Source organism: Arvicanthis niloticus, chromosome 14 (genome assembly GCF_011762505.2).
Source record: "Arvicanthis niloticus isolate mArvNil1 chromosome 14, mArvNil1.pat.X, whole genome shotgun sequence".
Classification (NCBI taxonomy): domain Eukaryota; kingdom Metazoa; phylum Chordata; class Mammalia; order Rodentia; family Muridae; genus Arvicanthis; species Arvicanthis niloticus.
In genome coordinates this window covers 74107137-74133698 of record NC_047671.1, presented here as the reverse complement: position 1 = coordinate 74133698, position 26562 = coordinate 74107137, and positions in this window count along the sequence as shown.

The window sequence follows — 26562 nt, the reverse complement described above, 5'->3', positions numbered from 1 at the left end:
TCACTTTGGAGTCCTAACGGGGAAATTAGGTCTTTAACTAAAGGAGGTCTTTAGTCCCTTCCTCCACCTCCATCGCTGCCTGCGCTATGTTGATGACCTGGCTCTGGTTCTCAGTCTCTTTGGATTATGCTTTTCTTACCTTGCAGCTTTTTAGGGCAAGCCTGACATAATGAATCAGACGGTGGCGTGAAGTTTGATGTTTCTCTCGTAAGCTGTTGGTAGTATTCAAAGTCTGCTGTGGTTGCAGGCTGTATTCCTGTTCCTCCTACACCCTTAATTTTTTTTTTTGATGTGAGCTATCTTTTCAGTGTTGTCATATTCTTTGATCTTGATTTGGCTTCTAATGTGAAAGAGAAGAGAAGGAAGAGCCAGAAAAACAAAACAAAACACTGAGAAGGGACGATCAGTGGGGGAGGAAAACAAGGAGAATGGCGCCCCCAGGGCTGTGCAAAAACCTTGTTTAAGAGAAAGGATTAATCAACTGTCCATGGTTCAGATAATTCAAGTAAGATGAGGGCTAAGGATTCATCTGTAGTTTAGCAGTGGAGACCTGGGTTACCCCGACAATCTCAGCATCTTTGGTTTTCTCAGATAATACTTTAAGAAAGAAAAGAAGGAAAGCGGATGTACATAATTCCAGATGGGAATGAGGCGGCTGCCAAAAGATTGACAGTTTGGTCAGTTGTCCGATCAGTCATGAAACAGCATTGGCCTTATCTTGTCTCTTCTTTGAGCTACTATTTGTGAATCCAATTGTGAGTGACTTCAGAAAGAGGCTCCATGCCTTGAACCAAGGTCCCAACCACCTTATGTCATCTCATTAAGAACATAAATATAAGGGTTGTCACTAAACAAAAGTATCAGGGGTTGTAGGTAGCTCAGTTGTCAGACTACTTATATGTAGGGAGGTCCTGAGTTCAGATCCCCAGAACCACACAAAGAGCTGTCTATGTGCTGGTTGTGGCTATAATCCTAGCTCTGAGGAGAAGAAGACAGACTGGGGCTTAGTCTGTCCAATGGGTGACCTTCCAGGCTCAGTGGGAGAACTTGTCTCAGAAGATAAGATGGAAAAGTAATTGAGAAAAATACATCAACCTGGCCTCCATGCCCACATGTATATGTGCACCTATCTGCATACATACTTACACACATGTGCATACACCAAAAATAGGTAAAAATACAAGCTAAACTACCAAAGTCTGAAAAACTTTAGTCAGGAAAAAATACAAGCACTGGATCTTCTGCAATAGATAGCTATATTCCACAGCTATCTCTGTGTTATAAGAACTGACACTTAAAATTGCGGGGCTGCGGGGCTGCGGGGCTGCGGGGCTGCGGGGCTGCGGGGCTGCGGGGCTGCGAGGCTGCGGGGCTGCGGGGCTGCGGGGCTGCGGGGCTGCGGGGCTGTGGGGCTGCGGGGGAAGACAGGGTTTTACAGTGACGTGGGATGTGAGACACACTAGGGTTGTCTGTTGTCTGCAGTTCTCTGACTATTCTAACCACAAAGTCATGCTTGTTTATTGACTGAGTAAAAAGTTTTTAAAAAGTTGAACTGCCCATTAAAGTTCAGTAAAGGAAGTAAGTTTAATTGAAATCTTCAAGACAAACAGATAAGAGAAACAAGCCAGATCAGCCTCTCAAAGCTCTGCTACGGCAGCTTTCAGGACTAAACACATCAGAGCCAACACTGCTCTGGTGTATTGGTAGCCGATGCTGTGATCAGAGGCTGCAGACCATCAATCACAAACCTTCATTTGCCGCTGATAATCACTGGCTTTGGGGGCTCCCAGAGACAAGGCTTCATCCTTACTAGAGCCTTGTGCAACTTTAATTGTGAGCAATGCTTTCTTGTAAGAGAAGCCGGCTGTTTTTTCTTGATTGTGCATATGTTGGGGTGTCCCCTGTGAACCCACATGTCCCAGAACAGGCAAGCTTTCATTTGGAAAAAATTACTACATTTTAAAAATGTGTATGAGGAATGTGTGTAGTGCGTGTGCTTACATGTATGTTAGTAAGCTGTGTCAAGGCAGTCAGAGAACAACGTGGCCAGTCAAGGTACGACTCTCTCCCATCACACAGATGCCATGGCTGCAACTCAGGTCAGCCAGTGTGGAGCCTAACCACTGAGAAATATTACTGGCACCAGCTTTTATTTATCATCTCTTGGTTTTAATCTACCCCAAAAGGCTATGTTTATGTATTGATTATATCAGTAACAATAGCACAGAAACCACAAACCAACACCGACTTTGAGAAGCAAGAGTGGTGGATTCTAGTGAAGATTCTTTGGCTCATGTGACATAGACATGGTCAAGACAAGTGTTTATTACTTCAGTGATTTTTTTGTAATGGCGTTGATGCTTGAAAAAACAAACTGTTAAACATTACCCTAAGAAACCATTTTTGAATTTCTATTCTGTCTGAATCAGTAAAACAAACACTGCGGGCCTAGAACAATACAGTGGTGTGTTTGGAAACAGCATGCTTCACTTTTCTGGTTTCCCCAAACCCTACGATTAGTAACCTGATACCTGGGGTTGAAGCAGAACTTCCAAAATAAACTCAGGCCTTTAGAGTCTGAGGAGGCTGGGAAGCTCTGGAAGGTCAGAGGTTCTGTGAATGAAGGACCCTGCTCTCTGCCAACTGCTGGACATCAGCAATTCCTAGCTTTCACAGTGGGTACAGAAAAATCACACACACACACACACACACACACACACACACACACACACACACACTCCGAGTTTTCCCAATGGTCATTCAGCCCCTCAGCCACAGCTGATGAGTTTTGGTGTCTTGGCTTGAGCCTAGATTCAAACTCCCCAAACGAGGAGCGCGTTGCTCAGATCCTCCCAGCACAGAGCACGGAAGTCCACTCATTTGCCTGGAGCCTCAGTCACATGCTCCTCTTCTGTCCCTTGTCCTCCATCGATGTCATTCCCCATAGTCACTCCTAGAAAGGCATGCTATCTCTGTGAAAACTTAGCAAGAAACTGAGAATGATTTCTCCCATTCTTGGCCCCTGCAGTGATGGGATGGGGAGAGAATAAATAAATAAGTAAAATATAAAATAAATTAAAAAGCTCAGGCGATACTAAAAGATAATCTTCAGAATAATGGAATCAAACGCTAAAATAAAATTTGAAAAGCCAACCAGAAATTCGGACGTTCCGCTGGGTCCTCAAAGCAGTGGAAGAGCCTTGAGCTGTGGGGCGATTTGCCACTTGCAGCACACAGGTTCAGGAGGACAAGGAGGGTGCCCCGTGCTCAGAGCAAGGCTCTGAGGTTCAGTGGAAGATCAGCAGCAGCTCCCCTGCTCAGCTGGGGCTGGAATCCTGGCTTCTGCGCAGCCGCACAGCCGCACAGCCGCACAGCCGCAGTGTCTCTGTGGCAAACCTCCAGTGATACAGATAACACCTTTTATTTTTCTAAACATTTTGAAAATTATTGTTGAATTATATAATTTTTCTCAGGATTACTTCCCAATGTTGTTGTCACACATAAGTGGGTAAATGTGAAGGTCCCTTAGTGTCCGGCTCCTCAACTGCAAAAACATAATCAACAGAGGCAGCCTCTGGGGGCTGTGGAAAGAATAAAATATGATAATTTATGCAAAGCAGAGAGCATAATAAATGTTCAACAGAATATGGCCGTAATTTTCAGTAATAAAAATAATGTACATTGACTGCAGAAAGTGCATCCAAGCATTATAAAAATAAAATAGCAATCATCCATAAATCTATCCCAGTATAATCGCTGAACTGTTACAGGGTATTATGTATTTCTCTAAATAATGTTATATGAAGTATTTCGAGTTATATGAAGCATTATGAAGATTTTTCAAATATACAGAAGTTAAAAGATAAGTTCAGTGGATACTTACATGCTTTCTTCCACGGTCTGTAATCACAGCATTTGCTGTGAGCACATGCGCATGTGAAGATTGTTCCACTTATGTTCTATACCGTTTATTGCCTGGATTGATCTTCATTGGTACTACTTTCAACTACAAAGCATAAGGAGACTGTGAACAGACACACATATGTACATAACACAGTTGAAAGTGAGTCACATTTATTCATAACATTTTTGCTATAAAAATTTCAACATTCAGCTCCTAAAAATAAAAGTATTCCGCCTCAAAATCTTAATACAATTATCACACTTAACTATTAAGGATTGCTTCTTGGTGTCATGTTTTTAAGTGTATTTATTTTTATTTTATTTATGAGTATGTATTTTGCCTGCCTGTATAAATGTGTACCATGAGCAGGCTTGGTGCCTACAGAGGCCAGAAGACCGGTGCCCTGGAACTGGAGTGACTGGCATCTGTGAGCTGTTATGTGGGTGTTGGGAACTGAACCCATATCCTCTCTAGAACAAGTAACCCCTAAGCCTCCTTGATGTCATTTAACATCTAATTGTTGCTTAAATTTTTAAATTGTTCCTCAAATGACTTCAGTTCCGGCCTGCCGTGTTATGCCTTTGTTCCAGAATACTGGTATGAGTGGGTCACCCTGAGCATGTCCTGGTGGTGTGGCACTGCAGCTGCCTTACTTTGGATACACAAACTTTCCTCTTCTCCTGTTTTCTCCTGTCACAGTGTGCTAAGATGAGATCTCCATATGGTACCTTCTTCCACCTTTTCTAGTTAATCCTGCATATTTACATTTCTTAAAAGACAAGAAATTATCCAAGACTAGTTTTACATTCTAGCAGGCTATTTTCAATAAATCAAGCATGTCAGGATAGCGGGGCCTTCCAACCTCTTCTGTTCCTCTGGAGCATCCCCAGAGTCTCAGGAGGCAGCTCTCTCCCAGTGTTCTCCTGATGAGTCTTTCCTTGTGGGTTCCTTTTCCTGTGGCTCTCTGTTGGAGCGGAGAGTCTCTCCCAGCAAAAGATGCAGGCTTTCTCTAAAATCAGAGACTCGGGGAAACTGATGGACCTGTGTTCTGTTGATTTTTCACAATATTTTAACATAAAACTCTGGCAGTTAGTGTTTCCCAGACAACATGTGTATTAATTAAGAGTTACCATGGGAGCACTATTTACTTATCGGAACTATCAGTGTAAGACCAATGATGACATCCCTCAGGAATCCCTTTGAAAATTCTTACTTCAAAATCAACAACCCAGATAACCAAAGTTCCATGAGTGGCCAGGAGGCAGGCCCCCGTGCTAGAGGAGCACCGGACACTAGACCACTGTTCCTCAAGAGTGTGTGGTAACCAGAGAAGGCTGTACTCAATCACAAGAAGTGGAAGGTTGTTAATATGGCACAAGAAGATTGGTAAGGTTAGCAGGGAAAGACAGAGCCCTGAAAAAAAATGGGGTTATGGCTCCTGCTTACCAACCATCAAAGAAGGAAAAAGTATTTAACTTACAGTCAACTTTAACTTTCCATGTGATTTTCTAGCATGCATTTAATGTTAATACTATAACCTATAAGAGTCTGCCAAGGATCAACACATATATACCACAGTGTTTTATAATTCTCTACTTCCTTCTGAAGATTTTCAGGCACATTCTATTACAACACCATGGATCACTATTCCATTTTTTATTTACAATCCCCTAGACAAAGCTTATCAACACCTCTGCTCAATCTGATGACATATGCAAGAGTTGCCAAGTTTGTAACAAACTCCAAGTTAGTTCTCAGTCTTCATTGTGAGCAGTCATTAAAGAACATTGACCACTTGAATCTGGCAGTAAGCTCGGTGTTAAGGCAGCTTGCCTTGTAGAACTGGGCTAAACACAGAACCACACAGCTAATGACTTGTGATCTACAGGCTCATCTTTCCTCCAATCAAATAACAAACCCCCAGGACTCAAAGCCAAAGGAATTTATGGTTTTCCAGAGAAACATGATATTTGCTTTGACAGTTTCACGTAGCTTTAACCGAAAAACAGACAAAGGGCTGAAATTTCTCTTCAGTCGCCTTCCCTGGGATCAAGCCCTTTGACAGAAGGAGATCACTGGGGCTCCATCCCTAGGCCTGGAGGTGTCAGAGGCAGAAACCAGACATCCATATCCAGCTCTTTGGGCCTCTGGGAAAATACCTAGCCATCACCACCCTGGCCTACAGTCTCATGCTGCCTCTCTGTTTCTAATGTCAGCATGGTGCTGACTACCCGCACTCAGTGTGTCTGGGAGGGCATGAGGCATGGCAGATAGCCAGCTGATGATGCCTGCTCAGAGCTCTGCTAGGTCTCATTAGGCTCCTGGCCAGTTAGGAAATGTCCACCCCTGCACCCAGACACTTATCACCTTGAGTTAACTTTTCACATTCCATTCTTCCCTGGAATCCTAGAAGGGGGAGTTCTATTTTCCTAGTTGCTCCAACATGAACACTGTCTTTTTAAAAACAAAACAAAACAAAAACAAACAATCAAAAAAAAACACCAAGCAGTTAGATAGTTCTAGTGTATCTATAGTCAAAGTGAAATAAAGTAAGGAAGCATGAAGTCCCATGGACTAGAACCAGGCACAGTGAGCAACAGTGGGCGTGTATACTCTATGACCTAACTGCTCAGCATCTACAGTGTCCCTTAGATGCTGTGCAGACACAAACCTACAAGAGGGAGCTGGCTTTTCCTAATTTGGAGCTCAGAGCCCAGGGATCCTCAGAAAGCAGTGTAGGCAAAATGGGGAGGGGAGTCTAGCTGTGCATCTCAGGCACCTACTCAGAGTAAAGACATGGTTTGTAGGAGACTCATGAATATGATATGGTCAGCCATGGGAGCTTCTCCATCAGAGAACAAGAGGAGTGCAAGAAACAGAAGAGGTCAGAGAGGAATGTTGAGAGCCAAACCGGGTGGGTGAGCTGTAAAGGCTACTGTGAACATCAAAATGGAAGAAGGAAGGAAGGAAGGAGGGAGGGAGGGAGGAAGGGAGGGAGGGAGGGAGGAAGGAAGGAAGGAAGGAAGGAAGGAAGGAAGGAAGGAAGGAAAGGGTAAGAAAGCAAGCAAGCAAGGAAGCAGACTGAATTCACAGAGGACCTCAGAGGCTCTGTTGGAGAGTTTAAGGTTATTTATATGTTCCAAAAATTTTTTTTCTGTAGAATCAGATCCATGCTTTTGAAAACTGACTCTTGCAGAATATTGGGGAGTAGGTTGGAAGAGAGAACAAAGCAGAAGAGAAACAAGGACTTGCAGTATAGGAGGGGCTGGCAGCCTGAAGCAGAGTGAGAACCACGGAGACTGAAGGTGTGTGGATCTGGCCACATTTAGATAGCAGAACAGGTAGGACTTTGGGTTAGGGGTTGCCATGACAGGAACAGTGATGGATCACAACAACTGAGAGGAATATAGAATCAGCAATGTGGGAGCCCAGAAAGAAAGGCACATTTCTGATAATAAACAGATCAGGCTTAGGTGGGATGCATTAAAAAATATCTCTGGAAATTTTCATCGGAGATCATTACTGGGTAATTGGATATGTAGTTCTAAAAAATCAGTGTTGTATTCATAAAATGGAAAGTAGCCAGCATATGTCCTGGAAGATGCTAAAAGAAGCTGTGAATGCATTGGACATGAAGCTCATATCCACTAATAAGAGAAAAAAGGATCCCAGTGAGTGTGCCTAAGCCACAGTGTGTGGAGAATAGACATAGCAAATGACTAAAGTATGGAAATAGTCCTTAAAGTAGCTTTCATTACTGGGCAAACATGCCAGTCCCTGTGGTGAATACAACATGCATGTCAGCCAGCTTTTGGTTACTATAGCAAATAGCAGAAATATATAATTCTGGGAGAGAAGGGCTTACTGTGGCTCGTGGTTTGTGACATTCTAATCCAGGCTCCACTGGCCTAATGTTCTTGAGCTTTAGGTGAGGCCTGGCACCCACTGTGGGAGGTGAGGAGAAAGAACACACCAACATCCTCTGCCAGGACACAACTCCCAGACAACTTCTCAATGCTTCCTAAGAGTGCCACCAATTGGGGACTAAGTTTTCAACACATGGACCTTTGAAGAATATTCAAGATCCAAATCGCAGCAATCACAGTACCTGCCATATGTCCTTTAATTCCTACATAAGGTAAATACAGCAACACTCAGTTCACAGTTAAAAAAAAACAAGCTGCAACTTGAACAGTTTCTATGACCCTCTGTGGTGTCCACATGGAAGCCACCTAGAGCTTGTAGATATTAAAAACATGAAATGTACAATCAAGGGACTTATTTTAATATTAATTCAATTTTCCATCATATTAATTCAAATTTAATAACACTGAATTGTGCCCTTAGATAACATTTTAGAATATTTAGAATGAACTAAATACAGATTCATTGTTTTTGATGAAAAAATTGGTTCTGCAAGTGTTAAAATATGTACTGGGTTTGAAGACAGAGTGAAAAGAATGTGAAATATTTCATTAATAATTGCTCACATCGATTGCATATTGAAATGATATTTTGGATATATCCGGTTAAACAAAATTATTAAAATAAATTTTAAACGTGTGTCTCTCTTCACTTTTCTTACAAAACTACAAGAAAAAGAATTAAGTCCCATGAATGGTTGTCACAGGTTTCCCCTCACCGGCGTCAGCCTGGGCAGCCTTTTCTGAAGAACTAGCCCAGTCACAGTCAGCACGTGCTGGTTTGCGCCATTCCTGGGGTGGACTGACCCTCTCTGGTGCCCAGGACCAGCGGGTTTTCCTGTTTGCCTTTTTGAACTCTGTTTTCTCTGCGCCTTGGAGAGCCAGGGCTGTGATGTCACTGTATAAACAGAGGGAAGGGTGGGGGCGAAAGCGATGGAGACTAGGGTGGAGGAGGCCGGGCTGGAGGGTGGGGGTGGGGAGGGAGATGGTAAAAGGTGGCTCGGTCTAGAGTGCGGGGATGGCCCCGGACTTTGTCCTTTGTGATTAAGAAGCAGAGAGGTATCCTGGTCCATAAACTAGGAGGCGGGGAAGAGGGGCTCAGAAAAACACGGGTTGCCTAGAGCTAATTCCCCTGGTTAAAAATGCATTAGTTTGGAGGTGTCAGGGACACGCAGCTGTTTTCAAGGCAAGCCTGGCTCCAAGAGGTCCTCCCCGGCCGGGCCGCCTGGCGGCTCCATCCCGGGCTGGATGTCAGGGAGCGCAGCCTGCCGACGCTTGTCCTCTCACTGACAGGGCCCTGGCCAATGTCCTGCTGCTGAGGGTCGTGGTAATTTACATCCTCTCTGTGTACATTAACTTATCTGCAGCCGTGCTGGCTGCGCAGCTTCAGTCAGCCTGTCTCCTGTGCAGCCTGGGAGACTTCCCGCGACCCACCGACGGCCAGGGGGTGCAGGGGGAGCTGGCCCCACGAGCTCCCAGCCCTGGGAACAGAAACCCACGCCTGGTTCTGACCCGGTCCCCACGCAGGCTTGGCCCGGGGGAACAGGAAGGGACAGCCCGGGCAGGGCAGAAGCAGGCGGCTAATTCATGACTCATGACTCATGGGCAGACTCCTCTTCAGTGACAGCCGGGACAGTTCCTGGTTATTTGTAGCCCCCACCCCATCCCCCCGCTTTCTTTTCGCTGTAATTAAGCAGTCATTTGAGGGTCATTTCATACCAGTTATAGGTTCCCCGCTTTAATTATGCTCTAAGTTTCAATGGGGGCAACAAGGGAGTGGAGAGGGAGGCGTGGAGGGCAAGAGGGTAATCGTCTCTGAGAACGCGTGCACTTTTCATAACTCTTTCTGCATGACAGGCCCGGGGTGCAGGCTTGGCAGCCTGGTGTTCTGTTTCAGCACAGGCCAAAGCCCTCTTCCCTGACACCAGTGGTCTTCCCTAAGAAGAGATCTGGCCCTGTTTGGAGGCAGATGTTGGATTTTCTTCTTTCCCCTCTGGCACCACACTAATCATTCTCTTTAATCACTGGGGCTTTTTAATGAGGCCAAGTAGGTATTTATGGAGCCGTCTACTCTTTAAATGTGGACGTTTGATAAGTCGTTTATAACTTATCGCAGGTCAAGCCAGAAGAAAGGAAGTGAGAATAAAACAGAGCGCGGAGCCCGCTAGGAAAAGTCCGCATATCTTTACGTGCTAGACGGTACCAAGCCCTTGTGACAAATGTTCAATCCGTCAGGCGTGAGCAGCAGGAATGTCCAGGGTCTGTCCCAGTTGGGTAAAAATTCCCTGGCTGGCATTCTGAGTTTCCTTCCCTCTGTTTTCTCCCTTGGCTCTTTTTTTATGAGTTCTTTAGACATCATCGTGAATTTCCAGTCTAAGGCCTATTCAACTAAGTTCCTTAAAGAACCCTGGTGGGACACGGATGTAAAATAAAGGTCTGGGAAAAAATTAAAGTAGGAAGTAAGATAGGTCGTTGCAGAGTATCATGTGCTCACATTTTAGCAGATGTCAGAGTTAAAGCTGGAGTTCCTAGCCGCGGCCGCTGCCGCCGCAGCCGCAGCAGCAATGTAGTTACTTTGTTATCTCCCAAATGGTCTGTTACTAAATACATCCCACCTTTGTATACACCGGGGGTGAGCCAGCACATAGCACATCTAAGAGAACTTGCAGAGGAGCAGACTAGCTCCGCCAAGGTCAAGTGTGAGTTATACTCACACGGCCATCATCCGATTTCTGCATCTGGTAGACTTCCAATATATCTATTTTCATTATTAATAATAATGCAGCTACTAAAAATAATTGATAAGCAAGAGTTGACTTACTGCACAAGCGCAGGAAAGAGCATCAACAGACATGACACAGAGACAATCAGCCAGGTTTATGGAGAAGAAAAAGGCACCTGATTGGTTTCTCTGTTAAAGCTAAAAGAAATACAGGATGCACTGTAGACACCTCACTCAAACAATAGACTATCGTCTTTAAAGTTGTAATTGTATAATAGCTATGGAAGACATAGTCTGCAATCATGAAGAACTTACTTTGTAAGTAAGTTTGTAAGTAAGTTTGTTTGTAAGTTTGACTGAGGAACAGCACCTAGGAAGAGTTTTAGAGGCAGTTTCCAGGAGCTTGTAACTCCATGAAACCATGGTTCAGTTCTCTAAATGATACACACAAGGTGTACATATATGCGCATTGAAGTATGAATTTCCAAGGATTTCTTCTTAAGGAGTGAAATATTAAGGGAAAGGCCCAGAGAATTACCTTAATGAAGGGCTACCTTAATGTCTGCCAATACTGAGGGGTGGCCCAACCTGGAACACACACACACACACACACACACACACACGCACACGCACGCGCACGCGCACGCGCACGCGCACGCACACGCACACGCACGCACACACACACACGCACACGCACACTCGCGCACACACACACATCTGAACACTACTGACGTGTGCCTGGGCTTGAGGCAGCCAACAAAGTGTTTATTAAACAGGTAATACTTCTTATGTCAGGAGTCCAAGATTCCAGACCAATGTGTCAACCAAAATTTACACTCTAGCATATCTCACACATCTTAGTCTGTATGTGCTGGTCCTCCCAGTCCTAGTCTCCCTAGAAAAGAAAAACCTTCAATTAAAGGTTTCATAATTTCCTATTTTACTATAAATATCTGCTGAAAGGTTTATAATACATACCACACATTTTAAAATTGTGAAAAAAACAAGTCCCCTCTGGAATAACTTATTGCTTGCAACAACTTACTGTCTCAAAGATGTATAATCATAACAAGAAAAGAAAAGGTCTCAGCAAATGTTTTCCTCCTGACTGTAAAACTCACAAGTACTACCACTGTATCATATAAACAAGGAAGAAGCAACCTTTCTGCTTGAAAATACACATATATACATGCATACTATATAGAATTTGTTATATACGTGTATAATTTACATATGCATGTAAAATTTTTCCTAGCTAAGTATAAAAAGGAGGTACAACCCAAGCCATAAATGTCGGGGAAAGATAGAGGCGTGCCTCCCCTACTCCTGCATGTAGAATCCTTCTTAAGGGACAGGCAAGCCATTAGACTGTTGCATCTCCTTAGTCTGGACATTGCAATGTGCCTAGGTACCACTGTGCCTCTGGGACAGCCATCCATCCCAAAGCCTATGTGATTATCACCCTCTAGTGGATGATCTATGACAATCTCTGGCCACCTCCTGTGGGGCACAAGAGTGAATCCCAGTCATGGAAGACTGACCAGTCTTAAAGGGGTCCAATGACAGGCAGCTGTGCCAGAGTCCCTCAGTCTCAAGTACCTATTTCCTAGGAAAATGAGTGTCCCTGAGCTCCTTATTCAGTCTATGTTTACATTTCCTACTGGTGTCCTTTAAAAGAACAATACATATTTCCTTAGGCTGCTGTCTACAGTGGGATAGTCCTAGGCTATAGCTTCCCAGAGATTGTTTCCATTCAGACTGGCCCTCAAAGCCTCTTTATACGCAGGCCGACTGAGTGTGTCAACTGCTTACTTAGAGAGCTGGCTGAATGTCAGTTCTGAGCTGAGTGATCTGATCATTTTTTTAAAAAAGAAAAGCCATGGACCTAGAAGTGGTACCTACTGAGTCAAGGCTGTTCAAGGGACCAAAATGTGGGTCTTGGGAGACTGATCACGTTTCAGAGGTAGAGATGATACTGTACATATTATCTTAAAGGCTTTTGGTTTCATGTGTTAAATTGGAAAATGTAGCTTTGTGAAACTAACTCTAAAACCAAAGTGGGAGTTTGCACTTGAGATTGTAAGAACCAAAGCACCATAGTACAGCTTGCCTCCTTCCAGTCTGCCAGTCACTGAAGAATCAGGTTTCTAAGTCTGGGTGGGAACTGCATTTCTGCACCGTGGACACTTTCTCAGAGGGGAGGATTCTGAGTTCAGGAAATAGTCTGCGTTCTCAAAGGCCTGCTTTTGTGGGTGCTTGCGTTTGCTCTGTGAGAACTTACCAAAAGAAACCATTCCTCTGAAAGTCAGGCTTCATTTCCTGAGGGTCTGTTTACTCATCAGCAGAGGGCTGGATGTTTGAAGCCAAGGGTAAACTTGATTGCAAGCGTAAGTAAATCAACAGTTAGGACATGCAGAAATGAAATTCCCCTCCCCCACCCCATCCATTTGATAGATGGAGAAATTAAGGTCTGATCAGGTTAAGCAAAGTTCATGGGGCCACCTGACCGCAGCACCGCCACCAGGCAGGAGCCCAGCTCCCCATCCCTGGGCCCACACTCTGTCACCACATTATGGTAGTCTCCTGGGTGCAGCTTTCTGTCATTAGGAAGTTAGTTCTCTAACCTTTTTCACAGGACCATATATTACCTTGAATCAAACAGAATTTCTAAGTATGGTAAACAATAATGTAACATAAAGGTTAACCTCTTATATATTTTATATTCCAGTTCTGTGGTTTTAAATACATCCACACTATTGTAAAACCATCATTATCATGTCTAGAAGTTTATGAACTCTTTGCCCATCTTGCATTAACTATGCAATCCCCTCTTCTCCCCTCTCCTCTTTTTGAGTAACTATCATGCTTCCATGGTGTCTGTGAATTTGAGTATTCTAAGCACCGTGGATACATAGCATCATACTGTGTGTTTGTGTGTGTGTGTGCCTGTGTGTGTGTGTGTGTGCCTGTGTGTGTGCCTGTGTGTGTGCCTGTGTGTGTGCCTGTGTGTGTGCCTGTGTGTGTGTGTCTGTGTGGTGCTTGTGTGTGTGTGCACTTGTGTGTGTGTATTCACTTGTGTCTGTGTATGCACTTGTGTGTGGGCATGTGTGCATGTGTGTGAGTGTATGTTCATGTGTGTGCACTTGTGTGTATGTATGTGTGCATGTGTGTGAATATATGTCCATGTGTGTGCAGTTGTGTGCATGTATGTGCGCATGTGCTTGTGTTTGGTTTGCTTAAGTTGCTTTTTGTTCCCAGTATTCACTCATACATAGTTTTCCATTTTTTCTTTTGTCTTAAAATTGATTTTACCTGCTATGTAATAAACTGATTACTACATATTGTAATGAACTACATGTTTATTACTACAAATGAACATATCCATCTCTTTGTTAAGATTTATGACAATGAATACCTAATGTATTTTCTTTTAGCAAATTTTTATGTTACAAGATTATACAAGATTATTAACTGTGGTCACCGTGGTATACATTAGGCCTCTAGAATGTATTTACCTCCCCTATGTAACCCAAATCTTTTTAAGGTTTTTATTTGTTTTTAAGTTTTTGCACAGGTACATACTGTATGTTCAGAACACTACCACCCTCCCCCACCCTCTCTTTGCTTACCCTCATCCTCTCATCTCCCCACTTTTTTCCCTTAGACAAGTTCACTTGTGCTTTAATAAATACATTCATGATTTTATACAACCATGTAAAATCTTGGGACCTTGAATGAGAGAAAATATATTATTTTTTTCTTTTTTTGATACTTCCGTAATTCACTTAATGTGATCTCCAGTCACATCTGTTTCCCTGCAAATGACACAGCTTCATTCTTTCTCTATGAATAATCTCTATCGTCTATAAACTGAATTTTTTTTATCCATTTCTCTTCTGTTGGACACCTCTGTTGATAGCTCAAATTGGTGTTTTTTGAACATCTTAAATTTCTTTCAACTCTGTGCTTCTATACAGTGGACCTGTTGGACTCTACGTTAAGTAGGCTTATGTCGTGGGTTTTCTCTTTAAATGCTAAAGCTGTAATGCTGTAACTACCTGTGCATGATGTGTCTGTGGACGCAGATACTATGACATGTGTTGGAGGGCAGAAGGCAGCCTTGTGAAGTCCTTGCTCCCCTTTCACCCTTCCTGGGCTCTGAAGATTGGATCCAGACCATCATGTTTTGCCTATTGACCCAATCATCATGCTGACCCAGGGTTTTCTTAATCTTTCCATTGATGATTCCAGCTTTCTGGTTCTTGTAGAAAGCATACTCTTCTGGAAGAATGTCAGCTATGTTTTCAAGGAACTGAGAGCCATTTTCATGTCTCAAGAGCCAAAAAAATAAAAATCTACTGAAGGAATATTATATAGCCCATAGAAACAAGCTTGAGGGCTTCAGAAACAAGAACCAAACCATGTCCAAAACCGACTAAGGAGAAAAACAATATGGAGATAACACTTATGCCAAGCAATGATGCCCTGGCAGCACAGATGCCTGGACTTTCCTTTAATCAACCAGCATGATGGAACTTCTGCCAACATCCAAATTTTGCTATCCTGCTGTCCTCCAAAGCTGGATGCCCAGAATACCACCTTGACCACAAGACAGATTCATGCTGCCCTGCCCTCAAACTAACGTAAGTCTCACATAGCAAAGTGATTGGCAAGCCACCATCAGGCGCCTGTACAGAAACAAAGTGGTTGGGAGGCGCTGTGGCTTTTCTTACTTGAGAGAAGTGGAACAAAGGTAATTGCTTGCTCACAGGGAGCAGATTCAAATGTCACTGAAGCTGGAGGAAACATATACCACCTCCAACAGTAACCAGGCACAAGAAAAGACAGAGTCCCAGCTACAATGCTTAGAATAAGCTAGTACCCAAATAAACTTTTTCAATGCTTGCCAGGGAAACCTAGGTTTTTCCTATCTTATGCTTACTCTATTTCCAAATGCCATGGACACCTGACGTGGAGAAGGCAGAGCAAGTTGGCAGGCATTCAGTCCCAGTCAACACCAAATCACTGCGGAACTTGTGCTGTCCACATAGATCCAGCCTTGATAAGGAAACCAGAGCCCACAGACAGTGGCTGATAACGACCAAAAGAAACACACGAAAGTGCTGTATCTCATATTTAGGCATTTAAATTACTGTTTTGAGGTTAATTCTGTATACTTTCTCTTTTACTTTAGTAATGAAAGTTAAGAAATGTAGACTTTTATTTCAAAGGTATATTTGTTTTAGAAAAGAAGCTATGCAGGTGGGTGGGTAGGCAAAGAGGAGGAAGATTGTGTGGGGGTTCATGGAGGGGACACTAGGAAGGGGATAACATCTGAAATGTAAACAAATAAAATGATTAATAAATCAAAAAGAAACAAAGCTACAGATCATATATTGGCCTTTATTTCGACTTCATATTTTATTAATTGACCTTACAAATTCAATCGAACACTACTGGCAAAACAGACATATACCTGACAGAAAACACCCACAGTTAGAGAGTTCTTGACTCCAAGCTCCTGGAGATGGCTAATGTGAAGGAAGTCATGGTCACATTCAAACAAGCCATGGATAAATCAAGCATAATAAAAATAGTCTAGCTTCATCTGAAAACTGTTTTTCCCCTGGATGACTTAAAATGAGTTTGATTTCAAGTATCACAGGATGTCATAAATTTTTTTCCACAAAAGAAAAAGAATTGGAATAAATTTTAATAGAACTCTATATTCCAAAAACTATCAGGAAGTCCCATCATGATAGTTACAGTCAACAGCTTATCTAAGGTCAGAGAAATCCACCCATTGAGCGAGGCACTCTAATTTTCCCCTCGTATTAGACCTTGAATTATTCAAATAACCATGATTGTATATCTAAGAAAAAGGATTCATTACTTATACTAAATTTGATGGAGAAAACATTTAGAAATGCATTTCAAGGGTACCTTTTATAATACTCCATAAAACAAATTGATTGGCTTCATAAAATGCTATTTAACAGGATTTTCTTCCTTTAAGTGCACTATATAAATTTTACTTTAAAAATATCCATAATCTAATATATGTACTATGGAGAAAGGGGAAGGATGGAGGGTTTTACTGAGTAGGCTAAAGTAGAAAATAAAATCACGAGCTGGGATAAGGCGGTTTCACTTGAAATAAATCCTTCAGATCATCAAATTCTGGGCTGACAAATACACTGGGTAGGAATGGGCACTTTCCTCATTTCTGACCCAGACAGACATAGGCAATCAATTTCTGCAGTTTCTAACTGAACCAAACACATACAGTCTCACAGTTCTTAAACAGAGATCTGGAATTCATAGGAGGGCTGTAGAAGGGTGGTCACCAGAAGTTGGGGGTAAGGTAGGAGGAGAAGAGGAAAGCTTATCAGTGTTACGGTTTCAGTTAAGACAGAAGCAATAGACTCTGTTCTGCTGCATGGTGTGGTGACTAGAGTTAATAATTATGAATTATTGACTATATATAAAACTGTATTTTTCAATATAATGAGAAGAGAGCTTCAAATGGTCTCCCTACAAAGTTAAGATAAATATTTGAGGTGATGGATATACCAAGTAGCTTGTTGGGGTAGTCCACAATGTGTACATGAATCGACACTTCCTACTATACTCCATAAAAACTATGTAATTATTACCTGTGGATTACCCTTGAAAGAACGAAGCCTGGGCAGCATGCTGCACTCACACAGCATTGGCAGAGACTATCTGCTATGTCCCTTTGTACAGAGTCCTCACCTGTAATCCCAAGGGGGAGACTAAGGAGTGTTCAGTGACAGACTTGACAGATGCAACCCAGAAGGCAAAGGAACCAGCGTGATAACCCAGTCATAGACTACAACACACAACCAATCACAATCCAGGCCCCGAGTTCCAGGAAAGAGTTTATATTACCAGCCAGAGATTGGGCCAAACTTTTTTTTAAAGCTCTTTTGCAAAAAAATCTTCATTGTAACCATAACAACAAAAATTTCCAGTGAATCGCAGTACTTGTAAATTAAACAACCATTCACTTTCCATAGAAATGGTGATAACCACAGGTATACTGGTTCTTCCTCCTCTTGCTGCCTACAGTTATACAGTATTTAAGTGTGACAGCATATAGGTATTAATGTTTAGCTCACAAGTGAACACAAACACAAAAATCAGACACCAGGCAGTGAAAGTCTTCAGGAAGGGGAAAGTGCTCAGGGCTGAGAGCAATTTACCTTCTACCAGAGGTACTGTTGCTAGACTTTTCCCCAAAATGTAATTTTTATAGATTTTGATTACAATATAATTACCTCACTTTACCTTCCTCCTTTCCTCTTTCCAGCCTCTCCAAATTCCCCTCCCTCCAATACCTTCCCTGACCTCTTCATTCTGGATTCTTAATATTACATATATGTGTGTGTACATACATATATGTGCACAAATATATTAAAACCCTGTTGAGTCTACTTTTGTTGTTTGTGTATATATAATTTCAGGGATGACCACTTTGGACAACTAATCAGGAAGTTACTTCCAGGGGCTGGTAAGATCATGGATCTCAGAAGAAAACTGCCACTGTGCTAAGTCAGCTAATTCCTAACTAGATTCTCAATCTTCTATGCACAGATAAATGCAGCTATAAATGCTCATCAAAGAAGTTTCTCTCCACAGTGCTTGTCACAGTAAAGCACAACTGGACACAAAGCAGATGTCACCTAATCATGGGAGCTCATCCCCAGTGGATACCTCTACATCAAAAGTTCTCTATCCATGGCTCAGGAAGCACCTCAGAAGAGGAGGTGGGAAGACTGTAAGAGCCAGAACACAAGGAAATCTGCTGAGAAACAGTCCCTCACAGAAATGGCTGCATAAACAAGATTTGAACAATGGCACAACCAATAAAGATTTCCAAGAGTGAAAACCCCACAGGTCACACTCCTGTGACTCAGGAGACTGACAACCTCACAGGCCACATTTCTGTGATTCTGAAGAATGAAATCCCCGCAGGTCACAATCCTGTGACTCATGAGAGTAAAACCTCGAATCGGTGATTTCATTATGAACACTCTGAAAACATTTTTACTTAATTGTTCAGCAAAGAAGTGATTTCTTTTTTTATCACTCTTTGATGGTTTTACTCATGTGTGTAATACATTTCAGTCATTTTCACCCCCAGATCCAAAGTCTCAGCTCCCTCCCTCTCCTCTGGAGCTCTTTCCCATCCTAATATCATGCCTTCTTTTTGAGTGTGATTTATTGAGTTTAGAGTTTCTGCCCTGAGTGTGACAGGTGACTTACTGGTGGCTACACAAATGAACAAAAAGGCGCCCCTGGCCCAGCAACCCCCACCTGACAGAAGACCCTCAGGAAGCATTCATGGTGAGACGTTCAAAAGCCCGGTCTTGCAGACGTCTGTGCAGAGTCATAGTTGCGGAGTTTATGAGTGCAATAGCTCATTCACGTCCAGATGTCTTCGCTGCACATTTCTGCATCCTCTGGCCCTCATACTCTTCCTATCCCTGCTCTGTGATATCCCCTGAGCCTTGGAGTGGGGTGAGATAGACACCCTGCTTACAGGTAAGCATTCCACTATCACTTACTGGGTCAGTGACACCTGGGTCAGTGAGAGCTTCTGCATAATTGTCACCTGGGCAGTACAAAGCACCTGAGGTGACAGCTGAGTGCAGTGTCAACAACAGGAATCTCAAATGGCAGTGAATGTTGGGGCAGAAGTGTGGGAGAGCTCTCAAAGGGTGAACTCGAGAACTGTTCTTTGATGTAATTATCTGTCTTATAAAATATTTTACTTGGTTACCACATATTTTTATTTACTTGATTTTCTATGATCCTCTGCGGTCCTACATTCTCCATGAGCTTTGTCACACTTTTGCTATAATCTTCTACACTAAAAGGCAGACAACTCTCTATATCCTTGCTTTCCCTGGAGACACTACACATCTACTGGCCCATGTTCCTGGCTTCCCTCACATCCTGAACAGTTTGTGCCCTGGTATCTCCCTCTTCACCTCTGCAGTACAGTACCTCCTCTCCCCAGAATTTTTCATCTTCCTTCTTGTATCTCTCCTGTATTTCATCATAATATCCTTCAGGAGTATCTGGAGGAAAAATGTAAGAGAGTCGACCTTTCCTGAGAACTTACTTGTATGAAAATACATTTATTCAACCATCATTCTTGATGGACAATTTCTCTGAGTATCATATTTAAGTTCAAATATTTTCTTTACTGAGCATGAAGTCACTGCTGGTCCCACTCCTCTTCCAGCTCAGGAACTGGCAAGTTCATTACCATTCTTGTTCCTACAACTCTGAAAACAACCCTCTGTCTTTGAAAGACTTAAAAATATCACCTTTATTCCCTGCATTCTAAGGTTACACTATGCTGTGCCATAGAATGAATTGTCTTGTAATCTTAGGTCATTGACTTGACACTTGACAGTCTCCTCTTTCCAGCTACAGAAAAAAAAATGAGATATGCAGATAATTTGCATCTGTTTTTCTGTAATGATTATTGATGAGCTATGTTATTTCTTTCATTCTTTCTCTTTTTAAATTTTCTGTCTTTGAGTTTTGATTCTACTTCCTGGTTCCTCTACTTTGTGCTTGGACTTTCTAATTATTTTAACTCTACCATCATAATAATTAATTTGAGTTAGATTCTTTTCATGTATCCTCAGCTGGTTTATGTATATAGATAGTATCTGGTAATATTGATGATAGTTTGGTTTTCAGAACTTTATTTCTTCTCATGCCACGTGTTGTGGGCTGTCCAATTCCATTTGATTCCAAAAACTCACATCAGTAGGTTCACAATGATCAGTAACTCCTACTTCAAGGGATCCAATGTTTTTGGACTCCATAGACACTGGCCCTCATACACCCATTCACACACACACACTTTCTCTCTCTCTGTCTGTCTGTCTCTCTCTCTCTCTCTCTCTCTCTGTCTCTGTCTGTCTCTCTCTCTCTCTCTCTCTCTCTCTATATATATATATATATATATATATATATATATATATATATGATATAGATATAGATATAGATATCTCCTTACTTGTAGAGTGAGTGGCCATTGCCATCACTGTTGTCCTCCTGTGCATCTGTAACTTCAGATCATTCAGTGTGCAGAGAATGCTATTCCAGGCCTTACTTGTAAGTTAAGACCTGGCTGCATTCTGAGCTTGAGAGTAAAGAGGATTGTGTGGTTTTCACTCTACCCCTAGCTTTCCCTTCCCCAGTCCCCCTCTATGTGTCCTGTGCCAGTTAGCCTCAAATTTAGAACCTCTCTGATTCAGGTCCCAGGAGACTAAACATTTTGTCTCTTGTTGGAGTAGCAAGTGGTAGGGCAGGGACTATTTATCTTCTTATTTTCAGCAACAGAAGCAGCTTTAGAGTCTAAGATCCCCTGTGAACTTTTAAGGTCCCTTAAAATAATTTTCTCCCTTCCCACCAAACTTTATCAGAACCCAGTGTTCTCTTTCCCAGCTTTTCTCAGGTGCTGTAGAGTGAGTCTTCTGGTAGATGTGAATGCTGCAGACACTCCAGCTTGCATCTCTGCCTCTCCTTTGTCAGACCTTACAGACTTCATAGAGTAGGCTCAAACAACAGAGGTTGTCATCTCACACATTCTGGTGCTGGAAGCTCGAAGTCTGACATCAAGATATTGTTAGAGTGTTTTGTCTGAGGACTGTGAGGACTGCTCTGCCTTAGGTCTTCTGGAGCTGGTGCTTTCTGGTCATCATGGACTTTCCTGGCTTGGAATTTCTTTGAACTCTGCCTTCATCTCTAATGTATTTAAATTTCTCCTTTCAATTAAGACAGTATCATATTGGTGGTGCTTTGACTGAGAATGTCCCCCACAAGAAGTCTTGATTCCCAGCAGGTGGTGCTGTTTGAGTAGTCTCAGGAGGTGTGGGCTTGTTGGAGGAGGTGTGTCACTGGAGATGGGGTCTAAGAATTTAAAAACTTAGGGCATTTATGGTTCACACTCTTGCCTTCATATGGTTCAAAATGTGAGCCTTCAGCTTCTGGCTACTATTTCAATTTCACTCTACTACTTTGGGCTTTAACTCAACCTGTGGGCCATGATCCTTTTGAGGGTCAAAGAACCCTTTCACAGGGGTCACCTAAGACAATTGGAAAAGCACAGATATTTACATTACAATCCATAACAGTAGCAAAATTACAGCTATGAAGTAGCAACGAAAATAATTTTATGTGAACATCACCACAACATGAGGAACTGTATTAAATGGTTGCAGCATTAGGAAGGTTGAGAAGCCCTACCCTACAGGATCATCCTGACCATTGTCAAGGGAACAGCAATGGGAGGAAACAGAAGCCAATCCACTCCTCTGGTCCTGAGAAGTCTGTCCTCATTCTGTGAGAGAAGTGGATTTTCTCTTTATAATTGTGGCATGCAGCACAAAGGGAAAGTATTGACTAGACCAGTGTTCAGCGTGGCTAATAGAGTTGTGTAGAGTACCAGCCCTCTCACAGGTCAGAGATTCTGCAGGTCAGGTATTTCAAAGCAGGAGAAAACTGAAATGTACTAGTTATGAAGTAGCAATGAAGGTAATGTTATGATTGGGGTCATCACAACATGAGGAACTGGATTAAAGAGTCGGGCACGAGGAAGGTCGAGAGCTGTAGCTCTAGGTCCATAGAACCAAATACAAGGTAATTCTGTAAATTACCTTGGTCACAGTGTTTTATCACAGCAGTAGAAAAGGGTCTAAGGCAGGGCCCAGTCCACTCCACTATAAACTCATTTCAACTTACTATATCTGCAACAATTTTTATTTCCAAGAAGGTCACATTCTATGACCGTGGGAGTTGAGACTTGGACATACGAATATTTGGATAACACAATTCAGCCCATAATACCCATATTTAATTTCTTCTAGTTAGGGTCACCCTTAACCCCATGGTGATCACAACAGCTTCAGTTTATACACTGTCCTTGCTTAAGCATCGACAGTGCCACCCGCCCACTATCAGTGGTGTTCAAATCCGAATAATAAATTATGTGTGCACCCTGTGTATATTGTCTTTCCCACTTGCATGAGACTATCAAAATTAAACCCATTTTCCATTCCAGTGTTCCAGACCACACATTTGGGGAAAGACATTCAAATTGTCCTATTTTCATTTTACGTGTGGATGTGTACATAATTTTTAAAATTATAAAACATTATAAAATGTCAGTAGTTTTAAACATCTTATGTCTGCTTTTAAAAATCACCCAAATCCGCTGTAATAGAATAACATGGTCCATAAACACAATTCTTAAATTTTAAAAGCAGTAGCCTTTTTGAAAAAAAACTGAAAAAAAAAATGAAACAAAACCAAGTTCTGTGTTGCTAACAATAAACAAACAAACTTCCAGCAATTCAAGAAAATTGGAAACTTGGAACTCCCAGGGTTCACAGAGGCCCTGAATTCAGCCAGATCAACTGCTTTGAACCCATATTTGCAATGGGATTGGGGACAGCTCAGTTCTTTCCATGGCAACCATCCCTGCTGTCATAAACACTACAGGACGGTCTCTAAATGATCCAGCAGTTGCTGGCCTATGAGCGAGATAAGATCTTATTAAAAATACAAAAGCTAGAGCTAGCATAATAAAGTATAGACTGCTGACCTGGGGATTTGCATTATTCATATAAATAGTACCTTTTCACCAACCCCCAAAGGTAAAGAAAGGTCCTTTGGTGAGAACCAACTACTTTTTAGACAAATGACCTCATTGGACAGGTCATAAGGGGAGGGAAAGCAAGACAACCAGTTCTTGTTTACACTTGGCTAGTGTCTGCCTCAAAACACCACAGCACTGGGAAGGGTGTCTCACCGTGAAAAAGGACATTAATATCTCCTCTTATAGGCAGAGCCCATTTTAATCTTTTATCATTATGAAACACATTTCCATTTTATAAACTTAGAAATACATAAAATGTAGAAAACAAAAGATCAATTAGAAATGTTATGTCACTTGAGAATTTTTAGAATGGAGTAATGCAAAATGTGTTTATAATTTCCCTTTACAAGTGGAGTTGATCATTGTTATTGATATACTATATTATTAAAAATGCTTCATAAACATGATATCTTAACAATTGTCTAGAAGTCTAGCTTCTGTGTGGCCCAGTGCCACCATCTCCATACTGTGGAGGGGATGTTTCAATGAGCTTAATTTGTCTGTACTGAATACTGATCATCTTGTAAAAAAAAGTTTTTATTCAAACTTCAAACTACTTTACTTAAATTTATTTTTAACACATTGCTAGTAAAGTTACTAGGGAAAGTTTACTTTGAATTTTTTGCTTTTAAACAGCTTTTCGGGCATTTTCTCCATCTTTGCTTGGTTCACCAATACATTTCATTTAACCTTTACTCATGGTAGGAAAAGTCCTCTAGGGTTTTATTGGGATCACATCAAAACCATAAATTCAAATGCAAACAATTGACATTTAAATTTTTTCCAAAACTTAATATGTGTACCCATCTATTCAATTATTTGTATCTGTCAATAGACGTGTAGGTTTTTATCATAATATTCCCACATATTCTTTGTACTTTCAATGTTTTTTTAGTTGTGAATATAGTCTTCTCACTTTATTGTTTAATCAAAAATTGTTATGATATATGAGATGGTGAATAATTATAAAACACTTACATTCTAATCAGCCTATTCATTATTATGCTAGTTCATCAGTTATACATAATTGTCTGGTGTGTGTCTGGGGGAGTGATTGTGTGTGGTGTGTGTGTGTGTGTGTGTGTGTGTGTGAGATGTGTGTGTATTACAGTCACACTATTAGAAAACATTAGGTTTTGACTTTTGATTTCCAATAATGACTTTGAAAAACTCTTGTACCTTCCATTAGCCACAGCTTTCAGAAAATTTAAACAATAAATGTCATCTTTGATTTGTCCCCAATAGGACTAAGACCAGTCTCCTACCTATTGTACCACTAACCACAACACTGGTATTAGTCATGGCATCATGCTAGGATAACTCACACCTATAGGGGTTACATAGCTAACAGGAGTAGGTGACAGGCCAGCAGTAAGATAGTAGATGTTGGTGGAGACAGTGCTCCTTCTAAAAGGAGTCACACACCAGATGCCCGGCTTAAGCTGGTCACACCATATGCAAATGTACATCTCCTATTAACAAATATCCTGGCCTCCAAATTGGAAACCCAAAGCCTAAACTAACTTTCTTTTCCACATAGAGAGAGCATCTTGTCTTTATATACTGTAAGTCAAACTGTCTCCTGAGAAAAAGAGTAGCCTCAACTATCTGCTCTCAGGCCTTTTAAAGCTCTCTTGTTCCAGTGTTGCAGGTCTTAATTACGACAGCTGTATGATTTGTCTTGATATCTAGTCACACAGGATTTTCCACTTCATTGTTCTATGTCTGTTCTGAATATTCCTGGACTTTTGCATCTTCATTTACATTTTACACCACTCCCACTGATGGAAATATTTTATTAAATCTGTAGATCAACTTGAGAGGAATTAGTATTTGTTTTATAGAGAAGAAATTAATACTTTAAAGAAAAAAGTTACAGCCCATGAGTATTTTTTAATTTATTCAAGTAATATTTTTTTCATATTTTATTTACATTTAAGATGTCATCCCCTTTCCACATTTCCCCTCCCTAGAAAACCCCTGTCCCATGCCCCCCTTTCCTTTTTGTTTTTATACATTTTTATTAAATGTTAATCAAAGGATTTATAAGTTTGGTAATGCTCAATCAGAAGCGTAACCCAATACCCAACCTAGATATAAAAACTATCTTTGACTGGTGGAGACCTGTGAACATCTGCCTCCATGCCCCCTCTCTCTTTCTCTCTCTCATCACCTAGCTTCTCCTCTTCTTCATCTTCTCTCCTTGCTCCATCTCTTCCTCTCAGTACTCCTTCCCACTTAGCTCCTCCTACATATCACTCTTCCTGTTAAAGTAAAACTTTTCTCTCAAAATACAATTAGAGCATACTTATTCCTAATTGTACCAGTGAGGTACAAGATAGTCCTAATACCCAGTCCATCATTTTGTTGACTAACCAGAACCTCTGTCATCTCTTCTAACTAAAACACTTACTTTTGATCCTGGCTTTTTTGGCTTAGAATGAATGTCAGCTGAAAACCATCTACTCAGATCTTTTCTCTCAAAGTAAATAGCCAGGATTGGCTATGAGACTATGGGTCTTCAACCCCGTCAGATATCCAGAATGACTGAGTTAACTGAAATTATGGGAAGCACTAAACATAACCTCTAAAACTTAGCCAATTTATAGAGACCTCTGAACACCTGAAAAGCCCCTATACTACCGAACGTTGGAGCATCAAATCTTCAGCCTTCTGGCCCAGAATCATCTGACAGACCTTAGTGATGCAGGATTATTAAGGGCTGATTACTCTGTCTAGGCAGATAAAATCAGTCGACTATTCTGCATGTGTGTCCTTTTCTGGACAGTAATTTGTCTATAGATGGAGAGAGGCAATTCTTGCCTAGTGGCTGTCACCACACAACTGGAATAACTCTGAGAATGCTCAATTTCTTCTTAGAATCCACGACAGGAAACTGTCAGGAGCAGACAGGTCTCTAGTCAAAATGATCATTAATATATAAATATTTGTAGCGTCAGTTCTATGGACTTCTGATATACAATTTTGAAAACCAACTATCCATGTAAGGTAACCTGGACTGTGGTCTGTTCACTCCTCTCAGCTATTTCTAAATAAAATATGGAAAACACCCTAACAATAAACTCAAAACCATGAATTTGCTATAGTCCCTTAACTCATAGGTTAACCATCCCAGATCAGTTAAAAAAGTTAAAAAATGGCTGGGTCTAGGCATTGTATTCCTAAATGTGTTATACAGGCACAATGCCCATGAGAGTATCAATATTCATCTCATTTTTATATTAAGAGGCTCGTACCAATGAAAACCTTAAATTTGAAATCAAAGTAAATTTTGTACCATTTAAGA